Genomic DNA, 12,057 nt, shown 5'->3' with positions numbered 1-12,057 from the left:
ATATAAATATATATATATATATATATATATATATATATATATTTGTTATATGATAGCCTAGGGGGAAGAGGGGAAGCGATACAGGGGGAAATTTAGGCAGTTTCAAAATGAAAGATCAATAAAAATTTATTTCAAATGAAATAGCAGTCATATTAAACATTCCATGGCCTTCCTCCCAACTTCACCTATATGATTCCATATGGTCAAAGGATCATAGAATCATAGATTACAGAGACTTTAGAAGTCACCTAGTGCAATCCCTTTATTTTTATGAGGAGAAAACTCAGAAATAAATTGACTTATCCAAGGTCACAAAGGTAGTAGGTAGCCAAGTTGGGGTTCCAACCTGAATCTTCTGATTCCAAATTCATCCACTTTGAATAAAAAGGAAATTCAGATTGACTTCCCAAACATTGCCTACTGGAGTCAAGGAAAAAACCTATTCTGTTGAGTTTGAAGTTCTGACCACAAAGTTGAGAACTGAGTTCTATGGCCTGAGCCAGTCTTCATTTCTACATTTTTAGTTTCTTTCAGCACACCACACAGTAGAAGTCATTCTAGCTCTGATTCAGAGATACAGCAGATCAAAACAGCTACATGCAGCCAAAGTTTAATGTAACCCAGTCTGCATATAGCACTATTTCTATTTCTACCCCTGATGTCAGCAATAAATTAGGATTTCCACTCTACAAAGCCATTCTAAATACAAAAGGGAACGTTGACCTCCAGGGGAGCACTACACTGCATCTGAAGGCATGGTTGAGATGAGAAATGGAGTCAATAATAGTGAATTCCCCTACACACTAGCCACTCTGCAAGATGAGAGCTGGTTTTCTCTTCAGATTTATTTGGTCTGGATTCCTTCCCCCATAGTGAGGTTTTGGGTTTTTCATTTGTTTGTTTGTGGGTTGGGTTTTGGTATTTTTTTTTAGTTTGCTTTGATTTTCCTGTACCTGCTGACCTCCTAATTGAATGATAGGTAGTCCATTGAATGATTCTTACTCAAAGGCATGAAAAAAAAGTGACAAAGGAGTAATATATTCATCCGAAAATTTAACATGGGAGAAAGGTAATAATTCTGTAATAGGACTTACCCATTAACTTCATTAGAAAAAAGTTAACTTCTTAGCTGCTAGTGTTCTATGATATGTGTTTACATACATGATGTGTGCTTGTCTACACACACACACTCACAGAGGATTATCACTGTTACACTATCCTTGGGGTTCATGCCATGGGAGAAGTCTTATAAGTGAACCTGCCTTGCAATGAAACCCACTACCTTGGGTGAGGTCCAACATAGAACCTCTTAACATTAGATTCTCCCCATGGTCAAAGCTATAACTAAGGTGCAGCAACCAGGGTTTTATCCAGAGATGTCAAAATTAGGGGCTGATAGCACTTATATGCCTTCCATTGATAAATAAACCAATTAAGGAGCAAACCCTCTGAACTTAGCACTTAGCAAGAATACTTACTAAAAAAAAAATATGAAGCTACCCTATAGTGGCTTTCTTCCCTCCTACCCTGCCAGCTCTTACCTGGGCCAGTCCTACCCTGCTCCCTTCCCCCACAGTGGCAGCCTTGCTAGTAGGTATTTTGAAGTGTTCCAATGTTTCCTCTTAACCCAGTAGAGGAAGGGATGTCTCAGTATGTCTGTCCCTCTCTCCTAAGATGTGAGGTCTATGAGCTGCATTTTTCTCTTCTCCCCTCCACAACTGAATCTGTCATAAATAGTTCATTCCAGGATACCTCCCATGCTTTTTTGACCAATCTGTTTCATGGTACTTGCTCTGAGCATCAGAATTTCAAGTTGTAGCTCTACCTGTCATGAATGATGTTATAAAGTTGTTCGTGTATATGTATCTGAATCTGTGGATAGAAGTATATATACACACACATATACATATATATATTACACACAATGTATGTAATGTACATACATATATATATAATTCTTTCTAAAGAAACTCACAAAAATATAGGAAATGTCAGAGTCTTTTAAAGGGCGCGATCACGCTGAGTAATACAACCTCCCTTGATTTTTTTTTTTTACATTATTTCGGTATGAAATGTTTTTATGGCTCTTGCTAAAAATAAAAGACATTTCAGAGCTTTCTCAGTAAATGAAGCACTGCAGACTTTTCAGTTTTGTTGTTTCCCCCTAAAATTAATATAATTAATTAAAATCCAATGTTCGTCTGATTTACAATCTGTGAGTCAATGAGTCACAGAATTTTATGCAAATAGGGACACTTTACTTCCTAGACTTCCAACAATAAACCATGTACCAACATCTGATTGAAGGAGAACAGTCCTAACCAAGAGAGATGGAGGAAGGAGGAAGGGCACTTTTAACCACATCATTGTACATTTATATTGTGTTTGGGAGAAAAAAAAAGTATTTAAGAGTGGGAACAATTTGGAAAGACAACAACTGCTTTTATCAAGTGTAAAAAAATTAGTTCAACTGAATTTAAATGCAATTACATGAGCAGCTGGTGAAGGCTAATTTCTGTTCAGTCTGGTTTCACAGGAACCACACCCCCATCTCGCTCCCTGGGAGGAGATCAAATTTCAAGCATTATGTCACCACCATAAAGCCTCATTGGCTGGCTGTGGCCTGTCAGAGTCAGCCTCTTGAAAAATTAACCCCTCTCCTGGTGGTCATCTTTGTGATGCTCCTCCCCATCAATGTCTGACTACTCCAACCACATTGAAATTGTCTAATTTCTTTAGAGTGTTCCATGGTGGAAGGTTTTAACTAGATGGTGACCATTCAATGGGTTTTGTTCCCTTACTCCTTTTGCCATACTTGTTCACTCATAGGATTGTAGAGTTGGTTGGAACTACAGAGATCACTTGGTCCCGTTTCTTCATTTTGTACATTATAAGTATGAGGTCCAAACAGTAAATGACCTGGTCAAAGGTATGAAGCTAGTTAGAAGCAGAGCCAGCATTTCAGAACCAAGTTCTTCTGACAAGCCAGTCTGGCTGAACTATTGACTGCATTGCCTTCCATGGGGAGTTGGCAGGTGAAGAAGGCTGGTAAGTATGGTTACCATATAACTACCATAATATTACATATATTTTTACATTTCGAAGGGATCCCAGAGTTCATCTAGTCAAACCCCCTCATTCCAGATAAAGAAATAGAAGACTATAGAGATTAAGTGACTTGCCCAAGGTCACAGAGGAAATGAAATGTCTTAGGTTGACTTAGAACCATTGCTGTGGACTGATTCTTTGTATAAAACTGATTATTAATTGATGCACCAGGCTCTTTCCTCCAAGATATTTTACTAACTGCTGTATGAAGGCATAGCCTTGTTTCTGAACTCATTGCATCCAAATTCTGGACACATTTTTTTCTTTCTACCTAGACAGAGATCTAGTGTATTGTGGATTTAGGGCTTTTACACTTGGAGAGACAGTATGGAATAGTGGCTTGCAGCAGGCTGCCATTGTGTTCAGAAAGACCTGAATTTTATTCTTGCTTCTGATGTATGTATACTAGCAAGTTATTTAACTCCTTAGTGCCTCAAGAGACCCTCTAAAAGTATATGATGACACAAAATTGGTCTACATAAATGGAGAGAGTTTACAAACTCAGAGTTGCTGTACTTTTGAAATCATAAATTCTTCATGAAAAAAAACTCTTTGGATATTATTACCATTTGCTTTTGTATTTGTTCCCTGGAAAGGAACACTAGTTTCTGTGGGTTACGGACTCCCTTGTAGCTACTGGCTTCCCTGACTTCCTTCAAGACTCTCTTAAATCTCCCTTTTATAAGAAGCCCTCCCTGATGCCTCCCCAGCTGCTAGTGTCTTCCCTTGGAAGTGACCTCTCTTTACACCACATATATCTGGTACATACAATTTTTGCATATTGTCTTCTCTACTAGAAGGTAAACTCCTTGAGGACAGGAACACTGATTTTTGTCTGCCTTTATCTCCCCATCACTTAGGTACACAGTAAGTACTTTTTAAAAGTTTGTTGACTATTAATCACCATTTGGGACACATACAAGAGTCCCCTTGCCACACAGAAGATGGGGAACATAATTCAACTATATACATATATATGTACATATATATATATATATATATATATATATATATATATATATACACACACACACATATCACTGTAATGTTCCTTTTAGTTACCAGTGTTAAGGAAACATTTTACAAATCAAAAATGTCTGCTTTCCTCTTTTAAAATAAGATAACATTTATTTTATTTCAAACTTCTAAAGCAGAAATTCTTAGCCTTTTTTGTGTCATAGACTCCTTTGGCAGTATAATATAAACTATGGACCCCTTCTCAGGATAATATTTTTAAATGCATAGAATAAAATACACAGGATTGCAAAGGAAACCAATTATATTGAATACAATTATCAAGTTGTTGTTTTTTTAAGTTCATAGACTCCAGGTTAAGAACCTCTGTGCTCTGAAGCATTCCATTGGACAATTAAAAGAGAAGACATCTTCAGCAAATCCAAGAAATATTTTACTTCCATCTCCATGGTGAAGTGTAATGGTAGTCTTGTAACCAGGAAGACCAGAGTTTAACCCCATATCTGATTCTTCCTTAAGGTATGACCAAGATGGCTTATTTTTTTTTTCCTCCATCAAGACCCTTGGCCAACACTGAAGTCACTCACCTGTTTCTCCAAAAAATATTATGACTGCATGGTCTTCCATCCTTCTGATCTCTGATCAGAGTCCTCAGCTTCTCTCACATTTTTAGACAGGGCTCACTTTCCTGCAGTTGTGGGGTTTTTTTTAATCTCTATGACATATGGGCGCTTCCCTACATTTATATAACACTTGAAGGTTTGCAAATTGCTATAAAATGTTATCTCATTGGATCTTCACAACCCTGTGAAATGGGTACTATCATAATGCCCATTTTGCAGATGAAATTGGAGCTGAGTGAGGTTATGGAGTTTGCCTAGGGTCATATAGCTAATAATTCTGTAAGGCATGATTGGAACTCAAGTCCTCAGCCAGGTCACCATCTTGGGAATATGATTATTGACTATATCCTTTCTCTGTTTAATGACCATGTTCCTTGCCTTCTGGCGAATGAGTGTTTTTTTCATCATTGGGTACAAGAGTGACAAAGCAAGTCACAGACAGAGCACACTAGCTGAATTCTCAGTGGTATCACAGCTGCCATATATCATACCAACAAGATGACTGGCTTATCCCTCTCTGCAATGGCTGAACTCTACTACAATAACTGGGTTTATTCATCCACCCAAACCACTCCCTTTTGTGTAAATTTTGGTTTCCAAAACAATCATTCCCAACACTCATGCCTTTCACCAGGATTCTGATTGACAACTACTTAGAGGATTTGGAGACTGCCCAGACTGACTTGTAACATACCATATGGACAGCAAAAGCAGCATGTAAACAGGGAACCAAACCACAGTGCACCTACCAGGAGCCTATCTGAGTAGCAGATCAAGTCTAGCTAGACACCTGAAAGCTATATGCAGAAAAACCTTCCAAGAAACAGGCAGATCAGCCTATAGGTGCCTTCTAATTCATGCAGCAGTGGCCCCCATGATTCACTGACTAGAATTATCCACCTACTATATATCCCTTCTATTTTCTATTAGTATTAACTGCCATAGGTCCTCCTTGAACCAGACTTGTTCCCCCTAAATCCTTGCTCACAGACACTAATTTTAGTCAGGAACAGGGAGTAACTTATAACTCAGGTCTTCCTGACTCCAGTTCCAACACTCTGAACTCTGGATTAAGTCAAAGGGATTCTGGAATTGCAGAGGCAACAGGGTTAATTTCCAGTACCTGGTAGAAAGGGAAAACTATGAGCCTGGAAAAAAAAGAATATGAGAACCAACATATCCCCAGCATTCCTTAGAGATGGTAGAATTCTTCACAGAATCACAGAATTTAAAAGTAGGAAGAGACATCGGTGGACATATAGTTCATCCTATAACCAGAAAAGAGTATTCTCTAAAAGACTGCCAACAAGTGATGATTTAGACTTTCCTTGAAGACCTCAGAGTGGGGAGAGTGGGAATCCACTACCTCCTGAGGCAGCCCACTCCACTTTTCCACCAATTTTATTTCATCAGGTCATTGTTTCAAGGGCTAAGGAAGGAGGGATGATGAGGGAGCCCGTGGCTATGTTATCTTCATTTGACTTGGGAGAAGGAGGCTACATGATTCTTCAACTTACTACCTGTATGACTTTGAGTGAATTCATTGCCCTTTTCTGGACCCCCCCCCCTTTTTTTGCTTTTTTTTTTTGGAGGGGGGAAGGCAGGGCAATTGGGGTTAAGTGACTCGCCCAAGGTTAGTAAGTTTTAAGTGTCTGAGGCCGGATTTGAACTCAGGTCCTCCTAACTCCAGGGCCAGTGCTCTATTTACTGCACCACCTAGCCATCCCTGGACCCTTTTCTTAACATCTGTATTACGAAGGGCACGAACTAGAACATTCACAACATCCCTTCTAGTTCCAACTCTTTGATCCTGTAGTCCTATAGTTAGCACACTATTGCTAAAAATAACATTGCTTCAGAATGATTTTCTTTTTTTTAGTTGTTGGGAAGTATTATTGAACAAGATTTGTAACTGGGGACTATGCTTAGAGGAGATGGTGGAAAATTTCTTGGTCTCCTTGAACAATCTTAATGATCTCCTCTAATTCTTAGAGTGTAGATATTCTTCCTGAAACTTTTTTTTGCTTCCTTAGTCTTGGACCTGTGTGGCTTAACATTGTTAGGCAGGAGCTTCTTGTGGGTCTCCCTTAACTGCCTTCAGTTTATGATGGTGCTCTTTATGAAGGCACTTATTCTTAAGCATCTTACTTTCCTTCAAATATATGTGATAGTCAATCTATTTGGATCCCTGTTATCTGCAAAGCACACAGGGTAGAGTCTTCCTCACCCTTGTCCAGGTCACCTTGGATGTTTCACATTGACTGTATTCTTTCTCTGACTAATGCCCATGTGCCTTCCCTTCTGGTGAATGAGAGTGTTTTTCCAACATTGGGTACAAGAGTGACCCGGCAAGTCATAGGCTTCCAGGTGATCAGCTCATCTTTAATCAATTTCCAGATCTGCTAATGGGAGTGAATGACAGTGATTTCATTGGATTCACTGGAATGAAACCATACCTTCTTCTTTTTGAAGTGAAGGAACTGGAGTCAAAACTCTTTGAAAGTCTGAGCATAATCACAGTCATGACCACAAAACAGGAAAAGAAAAGTGAAGTTGATTCTTTATGTGAATCAAACCATCATTACTCGATACACCATCATTCTTCCTCCACGCTGTACTCTTGACATGGCTTTATGTGTGGTCCTCATCGCCTGAAGTCAGATCACATTTTCCTGGCTAACTCCTTGGTTTAGGTATCACTCAGATTTCTGGTTCTGACCTGTGGACTACAATGTTGGTCGCCTGTTCTGATCCCTGGAACTGAGCACTGTGCTCAAACCATGCCTGCCCTATTTTGGCAGGATTCCTTGACGCTGTCCCACCTGCTCTCCACTGGCTAATCCCCAACACACATTGGACACAACCTAGTCCAGTATGCCTTCCAGTATACCATGTTACCTATCTTCAAAAAGTCCATACATATTTTTCTTTCCCCTCTATAACAAGATTAAGGATTAGACTTTCCTTCCAGTATATCCCCTATATTTTGCCTTCCCACCCCCCCTCCCACTTCTTGGCATACAGTTAGCTGTAAAGATAATCACCTCAGGGGTGCCAGATGGCATGTCCAGGCTCTCAGGCCTCTCTTCTGGCCCCACTGAGATCTTTCCGTGATCAGCTTCCATAGGGACAAAACCCTGGCCCAGACCATCTCCTGCTTGAATTGCTATGACCTACTTCTCATCCACAAACTGAGCAAGTGCCAAATTGTTGAAGCAAAACCTTCTCCCTTCTCAGCTTAGAAGTGGACCTGGACAGATTAGGAGAGCAAATACAAACTAAAATAGGTCTGGAGGAACCTGACCTGACCCAAGGTCAGGTCTGGATTGCATGCTATAGAGAAGTCAAGGTGATTATAAGATCATTCCAGATATTTGCATCTATGATAAGTTCTGTAATAACAATCAACCTTAGATGCTCAAGACTACCACAGAATTTACTAGGAAAAACAGGTGATCACCTATGTGTGATCTAACATGGGGCATCCTGCTCTCAAGGTATTCTCTTGCTAGAAATTTCACCAAAATTTTTTCTAATAATAATTACCTCGTCATGGTCTAACTTATTATTCGGGTTGGATCATGTGATCATTTGGCGGCCAGAATTGTCTTTTCTGAGTATTCAGTGGCTACGATATTTTCAGGAGTAGACAATCATCATTTTTCCCCCACACCCTGAGAGAGACAGCCCAGGACCCTAAATCCCAGACACTTGGCCATCTTCCACCCCAGCTCTAACAGCCATCAATCAGGGGAGAAATCACTATGGATTGATCAGTCATGGACATTGTGATGCATAGGAGCTCATTTTATCCACCACCTTTGCAGCAACTGCTTACCAACTGCCACTGATAGACAGATAGGCACAGGTATCTAGGAGTATTAGTATCCCCCTCTCAGACCATTATTATTCATTTCAGCCCAGCCCTCACAGCCACTGTCTGGGGAGGTAACTCCTGAGGGCCCAGCCATCCCCACCAACTACCACACAGAGAAGGAGGCAAGGCAGCTTAGCTAAAGTGAAAAGGCACCCCGAAAGACAGGAGGTAGCATGGGCCAGACCACTCAAATCACCACTACCACCTTGACCACCATCTCCTTTCCAATACTATTGGAGACTGCCTGGGATCCTGAGCCCAAAGTAATGCTGCTAGCATAGTTCTTATCATCTTGGGAGGCAACCATCCTCTGTGGAGATGCTGCCTGGAAACTGTTCCTGCAGGTGCTATGGTCACAGCTACTGAAGACCCAGAAAAAAGCTCTTTATAGTCAGCTAATTAGCATTTATCAAGTGCCTACTGTGTACCAGGCACTGTACAAGCACTAGAAAATACAAAGAAGCATTAACTGCCCTCGGTACAGTATAAGACTTCACTCCCAAAGCCTTTAGTTCTGTCAAATGATTCACCCTCAAAAAGTGATATGATTTAACAATAGAAATAACATTAAAGAATAAGCATTAATATTTACTTTACTGCTGCACCTTAAAGACCTTGAGACTTTTCCATCTGATTGAAACTAAAACCTTCCATGTGCATTGTCTCCCCATTAGAATGGGAGTTCTTTGAGAAGACAGATGGTCTTACTTTTCCTATTGTATCTCCAACACTTAACACAGAACACAGCACATACTAAGCATCTAATAATTTTTAATTCATTCATTTATTTCAGAAGAGAGTGACAACAGCAGCACAGGGGATTGACAGAGTGACATGGAATTTGGGGTGCCCTAAAACTATTATGGTAGTTTGGATGGCCTGGTAGCAACCCTCAAATGCCTGCCTGACTGGGCTAACATCCTGGTCAGTGTGATTTAAATATTCCAAAGCACCAAAGAAATTAGTCAAAGTAGTATAGGATTCTAGATCAGCCCTACTTGGAACCTTATCAGCTAATTTGTCAATAAGTGTTTATGAAGAGCTTACTGTGTGCCTAGTGCTGTGCTAAGTCTGGGAGACATGAAGAAAGGCAAAAACAGGGTCACTGCCCTCAAGGAACTCATTCTGATGTGAGAGATACCATGCTAGCAACTATGTACCTACAAGATTGAAAATGGAAGGTGATGTCAGAGAGAAGGCACTATAAGCCCTTGAGAGGAAAGTTTAGCAAGGGAGTAAGGGGAGGAAGGTGACAGAGAAAGGCCTCTCGAAGAAGGTAGAATTTGACCTGAATTTTTAAGGAAGCCAGGAGACAGAGGTTAGGAGGGAAAGCATTCTAGCCATGGTGGATCACTGATAAAAATGTATAGAGTTCAAAGATGGAGCGTTGTGTACAAAGAACAGCGAGAAGACCATTGTCTAGACTAGAGTACATAATAGAGTATATGAAAGTGAGTAAAGATTAAGAAGACTGGAAAGATAGGAGGGGAACAAGTTGTGAAGAGCTTTAAAAGTCAAACAGAGGATTTTATATTTCATCCAATAGGTAACAGAGAGTCACTGGAGTTTAATGACGGAAGGAATGACATGACCAGACCTGCATATTAGGAAAATAATTTTTTTCATAGATATCATAGTAGTTGTTAAAATATTTTTCAAAATTGTCCCAATTATAATCATAAATATAAAATTACATTTATGTGCTGCTTTATGTTTGTAAAGAGTTCTTTAATACACTATGGTCATTTGATCTTCTTCACAACCCAATGAGGTAAGTGCTAGATGTATTTATATCTCTATTTTATAGATGAGGAAACTAAATCTTCAAGAAGTTAAGTAACTTGTTCATAGTAACACTGCTAGTAAATGTCAGAAATAGAATTTGAACCCAGATTTCTCCTGACCCAAGTCCAGCGTTCTGTATGATACCAACAATCACTGATAAGTCTTCAGTCCCCCAGTAACATATTATTTCTTCCTTATCACTTATACTTCAGCATTAATGAATTTTCCTAAGAATGGGTTTTGACAGAGAAAGGAAAGAGAATAGAACACTAGGTAATTGGGAAGATATGAGGGGAGAAAAAGTTATTTATTTGCTTGTTTGTTTTTAGCTCTGGCATCTTACTCATTCATTCCTCTTTGTCAACTCTTCCACTGACATCTCCTTCCCTGAGTTACTAAGCAGCATTTCTCGGTTTTTCATTTGTTTGTTTTTGCCTTTTTTTGTATCCTTAACACAGTGCTTGGCACACTGTAGGTGCTGGTTGGCTAAGGGATTGGCTGATGTAGGGGTGGAGGTAGAGGTCAAAGCCTGAGTCAGCACCCCCTCCCATTCTCTGAGCCTTAGAGATGGCTCTGACGATTCTCAGTTGTCTCCCCTTACTCACAGATCAGTTAGCATCAACAACAGTTTGTTGTAGGCCTTGAGTTTACTTTTCAGTAAATTTAATGAATAAAGAAGAGAAAAGAATAAAGCAAGAGGAAGCTGGAAGGACAAAGGAAATATTTCACCTACTTTACAATGCACTCAGGGCTAGTGTGGACCACGTGTCCCCTCTGGATTGGGCTCAGAACCCTCTGATATCTTGTGAAATTCATTTCTTTCCTAGGAACTCTCACCTTCAGCTTCTAATAGATCACAGTTTTGGTACTATTGGAGTGTGTTTCCCCAATTTGGAAAACAACAGGATGAAAAAAGTTAAATTGCAGGATACAGAAAGATTATTTCGTCTATGCCTCTGCCCTTGAACCCAAATTTGTTTTTTCAGGACTTAATTAAAAGTCAATCAAATAGCAACTGATAATGACTTGTCTTAAGGTACATTTTACCATTCTTTTCCTGAATATTTGATGAAGGCTGCTCTGCAAGAAAAAAAAATGCAACTCTCTTTAAGAAGACTTTAATAATTACTTTGCTAAAACATGATTTGTGCTTCAATAGAGTTTTTTATTCCGTAAGTACTAGGGAACAAGGTTAAAAGCAATGAGAACAAGCTTACAAGAAATGCTTAGGAAATATTAAATCTTACTTTGTTTTTTTTGCTGGATTTAGGATCTTATACACCTGGGTGCACCCTCTAGCAAAGGTGATCACAATCCATCCATCTCTTCTTTGACCCATAGACTCTCTACCCAACATTCTAGAGCTCTTTTTCTAGAAATCTTGCCGTTGAGTGCAGGCACCAATGGAGTATGCAGGGCTCTCCAACAGTTAAGCCTCTGTCACTTGAGGTTTGTGAATAGCCCTCCTCTTTCAGGGATTTTTTATGGCATTTCTCTAGCATAAATCTTCCTTGGTAATATTTTGTTCATGCCCACCACATGTCTCCCCATTGCCCTTTTGGTGGGGCCCTCAACTTTAATCCTTCCAAGACTGTCTGTTACTGGGAGCCAAGGAGCATCACAAAAAGTGTGTGTGTGTGTGTGTGTGTGTGTGTGTGTGTGTGTGTGTGTGTGTGTGTGTGTGTGTGT

The sequence above is a fragment of the Petaurus breviceps genome, unplaced genomic scaffold (assembly GCF_028583685.1).
Source record: "Petaurus breviceps papuanus isolate PSGF00001 unplaced genomic scaffold, PetGlider_PUasm1.0 90778, whole genome shotgun sequence".
NCBI classification, from domain to species: domain Eukaryota; kingdom Metazoa; phylum Chordata; class Mammalia; order Diprotodontia; family Petauridae; genus Petaurus; species Petaurus breviceps.
Note: the sequence above shows the minus strand (reverse complement) of the source record.